This window comes from Tinamus guttatus, unplaced genomic scaffold, assembly GCF_059628265.1.
Source record: "Tinamus guttatus ecotype Peru unplaced genomic scaffold, ASM5962826v1 Tinamus_guttatus_pri_ptg000071l, whole genome shotgun sequence".
Lineage (NCBI taxonomy): Eukaryota > Metazoa > Chordata > Aves > Tinamiformes > Tinamidae > Tinamus > Tinamus guttatus.
Genome location: NW_028288605.1, coordinates 373,920 through 385,969, shown reverse-complemented (window position 1 = coordinate 385,969; position 12,050 = coordinate 373,920). Strand labels below are relative to the sequence as shown.

Genomic DNA, 12,050 nt, shown 5'->3' with positions numbered 1-12,050 from the left:
AACTTGACATCCACAAATCCATGGGCCCTGATGGGATGCACCCAAGAATGCTGCGGGAGCTGGCGGATGTTACTGCTAAGCCGCTCTCCATCATCTTTGAAAGGTCCTGGAGAAGGGGGGAGGTGCCAGAAGACTAGAAGAAAGCCAATGTCACGCCAGTCTTCAAAAAAGGCAAGAAGGAGGACCCGGGCAACTACAGGCCAGCCAGCCTCACCTCCGTCCCTGGAAAATTCAGGGAGCAGCTCATCCTGGCTGTTGTCTCCAAACATGTGGAGGATAAGAAGGTGCTCAGGAGTAGTCAGCATGGGCTCACCAAGGGGAAATCATGCTCGACTAACCTGATAGCCTTCTCTGAAGGAATGAACAGCTGGGTAGATGAGGGGAGGGCGGTGGATGTCATCTACCTGGACTTCAGCAAGACTTTTGACACAGTCCCTCACAGCGTCCTCCTGGGCAAGCTCCGGAAGTATGGGATAGATAAGTGGACGCTGAGGTGGATTACCAACTGGTTGGATGGCAGGGCCCAGAGGGTGGTGATCAGCGGTGCAGAGTCCAGTTGGAGGCCTGTAGCTAGCGGTGTCCCCCAGGGGTCAGTCCCTGGTCCAGTCCTGTTCAATTTATTCATCAATGACCTGGAGGAAGGCACAGAGTGCTCCCTCAGCAGGTTTGCTGATGATATGAAACTGGGAGGAGTAGCTGATACCCCAGAGGGCTGCGCTGCCATCCAGAGGGACCTGGACAGACTGGACAACTGGGCGGTGAAAAACCTCATGCAATTCAACAAGGCCAAGTGCAAGGTCCTGCACCTGGGGAGGAATAACCCCAGACACCAGTACAGGCTGGGGACCGACCTTCTGGGGAGCAGCTCTGCAGAGAAAGACCTGGGTGTCATGGCGGACGACAAGGTGACCATGAGGCAGCAGTGTGCCCTCGTGGCCAAGAAGGCCAATGGGATCCTGGGCTGCATTAAGAAGAGCATCTCCAGCAGGTCGAGGGAGGGGATCCTGCCCCTCTACTCAGCCCTGGTGAGGCCGCATCTGGAGTATTGTGTCCAGTTCTGGGCTCCACAGAACAAGAGGGATGTGGAGCTGCTGGAGAGAGTCCAGCGCAGGGCCACAAGGATGATCAGGGGCCTGGAACATCTGCCCTATGAGGAGAGGCTGAGGGAGCTGGGCCTGTTCAGCCTGGAGAAGAGAAGGCTGAGAGGGGACCTGATCAGTGTCTATAAGTACCTCAAGGGAGGCAGTGAGGAGGATGGTGCTGGCCTCTTTTCAGTGGTGGCCACCGACAGAACTAGAGGTAATGGCCACAAACTGAAGCATCAAAAGTTCCACAGGAACTTAAGGAAAAATTTCTTAACAGTGAGGGTGACGGAGCCCTGGAACAGGCTGCCCAGAGAGGTTGTGGAATCTCCCTCTCTAGAGATCTTCAGAACCCGCCTGGATGCCATCCTGTGCCACGTGCTCTAGGTGACCCTGCGTGTGCAGAGGGGGTTGGACTAGATGACCTCTAGAGGTCCCTTCCAACCTTAACGGTTCTATGATTCTATGAACTATATGCAACAAATACCTGCGTTTGTAAGCATGTGGAAATACATTCTCTCTGCTTCATATATATTGGGTTCTAATCTCCCCTCTGCCCTTTAAAAAAAGCAGAGTACAAAGTTTACGATTCCCTTGATTTGGTTTTATATCTTTTGCTCCCTTTAATTTATACAGTAAGCCAAAGCACTAACAAGATGCTGCTGACAGTTTGAAGTTTGAAAATGCCTCTCCCCACCACATCAGGTCACACGTAAACAAGCCATCTTTCAGAGGGTCTGTAACATAACATTTGATCATCTCGAAAGCAGACTTCTTAACTAGTATCTTCTTCATGAGATGTTTTTGCCTACTGTATAAATAAATGAGCATTAAGTCAACAGGCTCAGGTTAATCTTTAAGAACAAGCTAGATATAGCTAAACACTAAATATATCTACATTAGAGTAATAATTATACAGCCCTTTTTTGCCTGTAGCCACTGATTTTAAAGCCATTTTTCCCCCCTTCTCACTAAGTTTTTCAGAAGCCTGACATTCTGCATGAAGCCTTTGCACACAATGCATATAGTGTTATACAGGCTAAGGAAAAAGGTCCCCGAGGAGAGCTTTCCATCGGATGAGACAGAGCATCCCAGTCTTCAAATGTGATATTCAAAAAGAGCTATCCAATAAATTGGGCATCATGCCAAGTTATCTCTAAAATTGCTCATCTTTTTGGAATTTAAAATATATTTATCTCCTGTCATCTCACGCTCGATATCTTTTAAATTGATATAGGCACTACATTGTTGATAATATAAGCTAAAGAAGAGATAGCGAAGTGATTTTATGAGAACATATAACTCAAGATGGAAATAAATAATAAACACTAAAATAACCGTTTTGGAAGAGGACAGAGAGAGGGAAGAAGGGAAAAAATAAACTCACAAGAATTTGAGAAGTATTACATTTGGGACTTTCAGCCCATGGAATGAAGGAATTTCCTTCCCTTTAATCAAAGGCTTTATAAAAGTTCTTTTAAAATCCTTCTCTATTCTTACTTTATATAGAGCGAAGATCTTTAAGTTTTTGTAGATATGAATTATGCTTCCAGTCAAGTGTCAAATGGAAATTTAAAATACAGTATAGGGTTACAGGAAGGTGTGAAATGTTGCAGTTTGAAAGCCATAGTGGTAGTGGTGGTGGTGGGGGGGAGGAGATATCAAATCAGTATCGGATTCACAAACAGTCTGTGGACCGTAGGTCCGATCGCCTTCCTAGGAGCGAATCGAGTTCCCAAATAGTGTGATCACCTATAAGCTCGACTCTGGCAGTATCGGATTCACGAACAGTCTGTCAACTGTAGGCCCGATAGCCTCCCCCCAAACAAGTAGTCGAGTCCACAAACAGTATGATTTATTCAAATGTAACATTTACAAAGCAGGTTTCGGATGTCAGTACAGGAAATTCTCTACTAGAGCGTGGGGTTTTTAGCTAGCTCTGATGTACAGATGTGCAATCATCACTCACCCCAGAAGATGGAAGAGGGCTCTCAGTCTCGAGTCTCCTCAGGCGGCGTTCCAACCCGAGGGGAGGAAAGGGGGCTCAGTCCGTCGACTTGTTAGGTCCGGTTTTCGAATCGACGGAGAAAGAGGCAAACACCATCGATATATTGTGCTTTTTAATAATAGGAGAAAGATAATAAGTATTACCAGCTAGCTGGGGTCCGGGCTTTCCCACGCAGGGGTCACACCACGGACCCCGACCGCTTCGGTCATCCCTCTTTTATACCGTTCTTACCCCAAAAATGTCCCCCCTCCCATTTTCCTGTTCTGCTTTCATGTCAATGTTATCTATATTTTATTGCTGACTGGGACCTCTGGATAAGCAACCCCTCCATGGAGATCATCCTGACTTGCCATATATCAGGAGTCCTTGTAGATAGGCAACCCCTTCATGCAGAACGTCCTGACCTGCCATATATCAGGAGTCCTTGCAGATAGGTAACCCCTCCATGCATAGCCACCTGTCTTGCCAATTATCAAGAGTCCTTGCACCTCGAGACTAAGTATTGACTAGCTTATTAGTACACTCTACATTAACTATTTCATCCCTACATTCCCCCCTCTTTCTTTTGTTCATATCAGAGAATCCTTTCTCGATTCTTCTGAGTTTGTCGCATAAGCATTATATGCATAGAATTACCTCGATTTGTAGCTTTTTCCATAACCCCCATTACACATTTCCATATTATACAGATACTTAGTAACAGCAATAACAGAATTACAAATATGCGCAATCCTTCTTTTATCAGTCCTGATATCCACCCAGGTAACCCTCCAAACAATGACTCTAGCCATCCGTCCATCAGTCCTTCTTCCCGTGTTATCTTCTGAGTATGTTCCTTGAGCCAGCGCAATTGTTGGTGAATCGATTGGTTATGATAAGACAGGTTAAAACAACAAAGTAAGTCCTTCAAACTCTTCACATCCTTGCCCATGCGCGAGGAGCAAGAAGTCTATAGCCGCCCTATCCTGTAGTAGTGCATGTCGCAGGCTGTTCTGATCAAGCAGGAGTTGTTCCAATACCTCGGTTGTCACATTTGCTTGCTTCTCACTCCAACAGGCTAACTTCGAAAGTTCCCTTAATGCATTTCCTGCTGCAGCTCCTGGTACAAAGATAGCTAAGGCGACCCGCGCAGTTACAGATATTAATTGTACATTATCATTACATTCCGGTGTTAAACCAAGGGAACGCTTTTGCCTTCTTTGTTCCTGCTTCATAGTTAACAACGGGGCTATCATTGCCAGTTGTCCTAAATAACACGGTCCCCCATAGGCATTCTTAGGTATTCCCTGCCACGCTCTATCCCCACAAATTAAAAACACTCCATCTGGCAAGGCCTTAGCTGTATCATTATTCCATAGTAAATCTGTACTGTTATGTACCTGTCCTGATGGATCCCCCCCACCTGCTCCTAAGGGTAATCCCGCACGCAGGGAATCGTTGTTGTAACCCGTCGACTGTCCCATTTGTCCCACAGAATGTCCCGTTTGCATATATGGGACCGCTACCACCTGGGCTGTTTTTCGCTTAGTGGGGAAGGCCTCCACCCACCCCGAGAATGTGTCTACTAATACCAATAAATATCTATACCCATATTTACCTGGTTTTATTTCCGTAAAATCTACTTCCCAATGCCTTCCAGGTTCACCACCCCTTTCCCTTATACCTTCATGTACCTTTCTGACCCTTGATGGCTTCATTTCCTGACACGCTTGACACCCTTCTATTATCTCTCTTAATATTTTCTTCTGATCTTGGAATCTCAACCCGAACTTTTCTATTAACAGTCCCATTTTTCTTTCCCCCAAGTGTGTGGTACTATGTAACTGCTGCGCCATCCTCTGTCCCATCCGCTTGGGAATTAACATTCTTCCTCCTGTATCGTAATATCCTTCTCCAGCACTTTGTTCTTCAGTTCTGCTCTTTGAGCCGAAGTGCCGTCTGGTAAACGCTGGCTCCAAACTATTTCTCCGTTCTGATTTACCACTGCAGCTCCCGCCCTTCTTTTTCCTTGCTCGACCAAGCTACTTCCATCTGTAAACCACACTTTTCCTCCTTGCATCGGCTCATCCTTCAAATCTTCCCACACTGTTGTAGTTTCAGCTAACACCTCCTGACAATTATGCATAGGTGTTTCATACTCTGGGTTAGGTAGGAGAGTGGCTGGATTCAAAGTCATTGGGGACGTATACATAATTCTTCCTGGGTTTAAAAGCAAGGCTTGATAATGAGTCAGCCTAGCATTTGTTATCCATCTTTCAGGCGGCTGTTTGAGTAATGCCTCTACGTAATGAGGAGCCGTTACATACAGCTTTTGCCCAAACGTGAGTTTGTCTGCGTCCTTAACCATTAACGCCACGGCTGCAATAATTCTAAGACACGAGGGCCACCCTGCGGCAACTGGATCTAATTTTTTTGATAAGTACGCCACTATCCTTTTCCAAGGGCCTTGATTCTGCGTTAACACTCCCTTGGCAACTCCTGCATTTTCGCTCACATATCTGGGTCCGGGAGTGCAAGTGCAGGGGCCTCTAGCAGGGTTAATCTCAGTTCCTCAAAAGATTTTCTCATAGCTTCTGTCCACTGCCAGTCCGGCTTCTCTCGACTCGCCTCATACAGAGGTTTCGCTTTTTCTGCGAACCCAGGTATCCACAAACGGCAGTATCCCACCGTCCCCAAAAATCCTCAAACCTCTCTTGGAGATTTGGGTTCCTGAATCCGAAGAACAGTCTCTTTCATGGCATCGGTTAGCCATCTCCTACCATCTCGTATCTTATATCCCAGATATGTTACTTCCGGATTACATAGCTGAGCTTTCTTAGCACTTACTCGGTATCCTAGTTTATTTAATTCTTGCAACAACTTCCTCGTACCTTCCTCGCACTCCTCTTTCGTTCTTGCCGCTAGCAGCAGATCATCCACATACTGAAGCAATTTCACACTAGGATTCTGTCTCCTGAATTCACTCAGATCTTCCTGCAGTATTTCATTAAATAAAGTCGGTGAATTTTTGAACCCTTGTGGTAATCGGGTCCAAGTTAACTGACCCTTGTATCCGCTCTCGGGATCTTCCCATTCAAAAGCAAACATTTCCTGGCTCTGTTCCGTCAGAGGGATGGTAAAAAAAATGCATCCTTTAAGTCTAAAACCGTATACTATCCCATATCTGGTGCCATTGTACTTAACAGAGTATATGGATTTGGGACCGTAGGATGCACATCCTCCACTCTTTTGTTAACTTCTCTCAAATCTTGAACTGGCCTGAAATCTCCTCCGGGCTTCTTTACTGGCAGCAGAGGAGTATTCCACGGAGATTTGCATTTACGCAGAATGCCAGCTTCCAGTAACCTTTTAATATGCTTTGCTATTCCTTGTCGAGCTTCAGGGGTCATTGGGTACTGTCTAGCCCTAATCGAGTGAGCTCCTGGTTTCAATTCCACGACCAGAGGAATTTTCCTTTTAACTCTTCCTACTCCCGAATTCTCTGCCCATACTTCTGGGATTTCCCTCATCCATTTTTGAGTTTCTGGTCCAATTTCTTCCTTCCTCTCTTTATACAGTCTATATTCGTCCTCTAATCTAACGGTCAGGACCTGTATCGGTCGTCCTTCTCGGTCATTGATTTTTATTCCATCATCCTCAAAATATATCCTTACCCCTAATTTAGTTAAGAGATCCCGGCCCATTAATGGTACCGGACTCTCCGGTATATACAAGAAAGAGTGCGTGATCTGTCTATTAGCTACATCTACTTTCCTTTCTGATGTCCACCGATACACCTTACTCCCATTTACCCCTTGTACTCGAGTTTTCTTTGTCGATAGCTTCCCTGCTGCTTCATTTACCACCGAATATTCAGCCCCTGTATCTACCAGGAATTTTACACGTTTCCCTTCCATTTCTAATTCTATCTAAGACTCGGGGAAGGGTTCCGAGTCCCGGCCCCTTCAGTCGCTATCTTCATTTGCCACCAGTACTCTAGGTGGCCCCCTTTCTCCTTTTTCCGGACACTCATTTTTCCAATGTCCTTTCTTTTTGCAAATTGCACATTGATCCATTCCTAACCGTACCTCAACTCCTCTGGGGGGTGACGGTCCCCTTCTTTGCCTCCCTGACTTTTCTCCTGCTTCAAAAAATCTCCTAGCCATTTCCCTTTGATTTCTCCAACTTTCTTTTGCCTGGTATTCCCGATCTTCCCTTCTCATTCTTTTCCTGTTTTTCTTCTGGAGTCTCCCTGTTGTTATACACCTTTTCTGCTACTTTTAAAAGATCCTGTAAAGTTTGCTCCCCCAACCTATCAATCTTTTGCAATTTCTTTCTTATATCCGGGGCAGCTTGATTTACAAATGCCAAGATGACAGCTGCCCGATTCTCTTCCTTCATAGGATCTAAAGGAGTGAATTGTCTGAACGCCTCTAATATTCTTTCTAAGAAAGCGGCAGGGTTTTCCTCGGCTTCCTGCCTGACAGCATTTACTTTAGCTAAGTTAGTGGGTTTACGCGCCGCCGCCCGCAACCCTGCCATCAACGTTTGCCGGTATGTTCGGAGACGTTCCCTACCTTCAGGTTGTTCAAAATCCCACGGTGGTCTTACCAATGGGAATCCTTCATCGATAAGGTTCTGCTGCACGGTGGGTCTCCCGTCCTCTCCCGGCACCAACTTTCGTGCCTCGATCAGGATCCTCTCACGCTCTTCGGTCGTAAACAACACTTTTAAAAGCTGCTGACAGTCATCCCAGGTAGGGTTATGTGTAAACAAGATGGATTCTAATAAATCAATCAACGCTCCCAGCTTCTTGGAAAAAGAGGGGTTTTGACTTTTCCAATTATACAAGTCACTAGAAGAGAGTGTTCACTAGAAGAGAGTGTTCAGGCGGCGTTCCAGCCCGAGGGGAGGAAAGGGGGCTCAGTCCGTCGACTGACCCAGGAGTTACGATGGTTTCTTCCCTCCTCCTTTTCATCCTTAGTTCACCTTTTATACTTTTCTTTACATTCAGGTGGAGCTTGAGTGACTAGAGTCATACTTAATATTGTTATTGATTGGTAAAAAAGTTTCTCGCTTTCATTTAAAGGTACAGTCAATCGAAAATCTAGAGCGCATGCCCAGTGAGGAGTGGTCGTACCTCGAAGGCGGGTAACTTTTGGGATGGAGGTGTGGTTTTGACATTATAATGAGCAAAGTTCAAGCAAAGTTCATCCGAAAGGAGTGATTTGCCACCTTTGCAGGCTCAGCACCGGACATGTTCTCGTATATCTCCCATTAGACAGCCACTGCGCGGCTTATCAGCAGCCCAGCACAGGGAGTGCATCAGAGTTTGGCCGCGGTGTCTTCACTCTGCTCCATCCTCCATTACTCCCCTTTGCAGCTGCGAGGAGGGCAGATTGTGTTGCCTAGGGAACTGTGGAGGAACAGAGTCCGTGCGTACCAACCATCCTGGAAGTGGCAACTGTGTATCACCCCAAGCAAGCTTTTGTAATGCCAAAACTTCTGTTAGGCCCTAGTTTTCCTCTCAGTTCCCGCTTTCAAACAATTCTTCCACATTATCCACCCCGTGACTATAGTCACTCAAGCTTCACATGAAGTCGTTTAGGTGTTAATATTACATGGCCTAAACATGATGCAGTTAAGCGAGTCATTGCACATTGGTACATTAGATGGGGGGGAGTTATAGAAAAGGCAGGGAGTCTAGTTCTACAAGAATATATACAGAAATTATTGCAGTTACAATAGTAAGTAATGATTATAACAAACTTTGTATCCACCCCGTGACTCCAGTTACCATTGTATATTGAAATTTAGTCTCAAATTAGAGTCTTAGTATTCGGGACATCAATTGGGTCATCTGCCTGCAAAGGGGTATAAGCGGTAAACTGAATCATCTTTATGTTAATAGCATTCATTATAGTAGGTTTTACACAGGATATTGCTATGCTTAGGGTAATCATCATCACAATGAACATCACCACATATTCTATTAAACTTTGGATCCAATCAGTGACACCAAATCCAAACCAACTAAACACCTTCGCCAGCCAACTAGTGTTCCTTGATTCCCAGAGTTCATGGGTGTCTTTCGCCACCTGTCCTATCTTCTCTAATTGGATATCGAGGTCCTGTGTAACATTAGGGATATAAATGCAGCAGTCAGTACTGGAGAGGTTTAGGTAGCCACAAAGTCCATTTTGGTGTAACAGCATCAAGTCCAGTGCCATCCCGTTCTGAAGAGTCATTTTTGATGTGGCTTGTAATTGACGATTGAGCAACTGTATACTAGCATCAGTGGCATTAGCTAATTTTTCTACTTGATAGGCTAGCTTAGTTAACCATAATCGCATTTGCACGGTAGCAAGACCAAATCCAAAAAAAAAAAAAGTCCTTCCATCTAAGACAGACCCTGGAAAGAGCCTCAAAACTAAACTGTGGTTTCTTCTTTCTTATGTTCCTTTTTTCCTCAAACTCAAACCTTGTTCTTTTCTCTTTGATCCCAACACGTCTCTCCCCACATCTTTTAACATGCACATATCTTCTCCAACATTCTGTAACACATCTAACCATACCTGTGCTAAACATTTAGCCCTCATTTATTATTTACTGTGTGCAAACTGGAGCTCCCAGGACCCCAGTCACGATGGGAAGACTCTGGCTTCTTCTCAGTCCTGCCATCCCTCTACATGTCCTGACAGTTCTATTTTTGTCCGTTTTGCTCAAGCCATCCAGTGGGGTCAGAGAGGAGTCCTCCTCCACATGGGGCACAATGTTGGAAGGCCCAAGGTACACTGGAGTTCAGGTAATCCAGCCCATGAGGAGGTATACATATTGCCATCACTGCAGGCCCAGATCAAACCAGCCAGAGCGTCACCAGAAGCTATACGGCAATCATTACGAGGCGCAAAGTCTTCACCTACTGTAGAGAAATGCTGTGCTGTGGATCTGCACCACCTGCGCCTTGCTGATAATGTACAGGGGCCAAAAGTTAGCGAATTGTCCTTGGCCGGCGGGGAATGAGAAGCTAGCCGCTTCGGGTAAACAACTTTGCAGAACTGAGAAGAGCCTATGTGGTCGGGACCTAGCAACCCTCCTAGCAACCAATCATAATGAGCCTGGAAATCCCTCAGATGCTTGTAGTATAAATATACGCGCACTTCGGCTAATAAACGAGCAAGATTATTAACTCATATTGAGTGTATGTCTTGACTCTGGCTGACTTCCTACATTTGGCGCCCGAACAGGACCTTGGGACTATCGCTTAAATGCGGACGGGGAACTCTGTTGGGTAAGCTGGAACTCGCTTAAATGCGGATCGCTTAAATGCGGAACTGCGCTTAAATGTGGATGGCCTAAATGCGGAAAATCCCCTCGAATCTGCATCCCGAAGATGCTGGTTAAGGAGGCAGACGGAGGGGTGGAAGTCAGAAGCAGGCAGACGTCTGCGGTAGCAAATAAGCTGGACTCGACCCAAAGAAAAAAAAAAAAAAGGCACGGACCTGCACCGGTAAGACCGCTCTCGAGAATGGATAGGGAAGCGGCACTCACTTTGCTGGGACAAATTCTCGCTAAGCGAGAGGCCAGCGTGAGTACGAAGGTCTATGAGCTGTGCAAATGGGCATGAGACAAGGGACACTTGCAAAGCCCCGAGCTGATGTTTAGTGTCACGGAGTGGCTGTCGGCGGCCGAGGCTGCAGCGGTGAAACTCCTCCAACATATCCTTTCTACAAGAGGACTTAAATATGATAAGGGCACCATAGAAAAGCTGCTGATATGGGCCCGGGAAAGGCAACTGATTCCCATGGTGAATGCTGCTTTCAAGCTGTCTACCTGGGACAGAATAGGGGTGGAGGAAGAAGCAGTGGTTAAGCTCCTCCAACATATTCTCTCTAAGAGAGGAATTAAGCATGATGAACAGACCCTCTGCAAGCTTTCGATCTGGTGCCGAGAGAATGGGTTCAAAGCCGAGCCCCACCTAGTATTCCATGTGGAGACGTGGGAGAACGTAGGGCGGCAGCTCTGGAATCATATCGCTGATGGGGATAAGCAGGCCAGGGACCTTGCTACTACATGGCAGCTGGTCCTATCTACCTTATCCGATGTGAAAGCCAAAAGGAAAGTGGCCGTCGGAGCCACGTCCGCCTTTGCGAGCACTTCAGGATCGGGACCACCACGCCACCGAAAACCGCTGGTGTGCGGAAGATCCATCGCCAACCCCCCTGCCCGCGTCCTCGCCTGTGCCTGCGGCGCCTGCACCGTCTGTGCCCCCGCTCCCGGACCCCCGCCCCGTCGCGCCTGAAGAACGGCCCGGCTGTGTCCAGGACTTGTTAGATCGCCTTGAAAAAAAGGAGAAGGGGGGGCCGGGGAAGAGAAGGTGAATGAGATCAAGGAGACTTACCTTGCTGAGGGCTTGACAACAGCCAGGGGGGAGGTGCAGGGGAATTTGATCTGTCTTTTAAAGTGGGGGTTGAAGAATTGTAATGCTTTAAGTGAGGACAGAAACCGTTATTAGGGCTATTATTTCTATTTGCTATGTTCATCTCTATTATGTGTTGTATCCTTTGTATATTGATGCTGACAGGAGGTATGGCTGAAAGCTGGAAATTTGTATGATCTGTAGAGTCATAAAACTATTGTGCAAAATAGAATCCAAGATCTTGAGAAAGAAGATGTTTGCCCGCCTGGGCTGAGCGATAAGGAGCATGGAGGCGGCTGCTCAGCCAGGCTCACAGCCGACCTCCTCCAAAAGCAGTTGAAGGTTGACGCTCGACCGGGCTTGTAGCCAACTTAACTGCAAACATCCTCTGAACTAGTTTGAAGGTCAAACACCCGAGAGGGAGGAAGATAAGAAAGGCAGGACCCTCAGACTGACGGCTGGGACCACTTACTGGTATGCGCACCTGCGCAGCCAGGAGGGAAGGTTATGTGACTGAAGGTGGAGTTTGTCCGCCCCCCGGTCTGCCTGCTGGCACGTACTG

The 12,050-nt window shown here is 46.7% G+C and overlaps 1 pseudogene; it reads right to left on the bottom strand.

Moving 5' to 3' along the window:
• Positions 1-3,426: 3,426 nt before the first annotated feature.
• Positions 3,427-4,304, bottom strand: LOC148595724 (endogenous retrovirus group PABLB member 1 Env polyprotein-like; annotated as a pseudogene).
• Between the last annotated feature and the right edge of the window lie 7,746 nt (positions 4,305-12,050).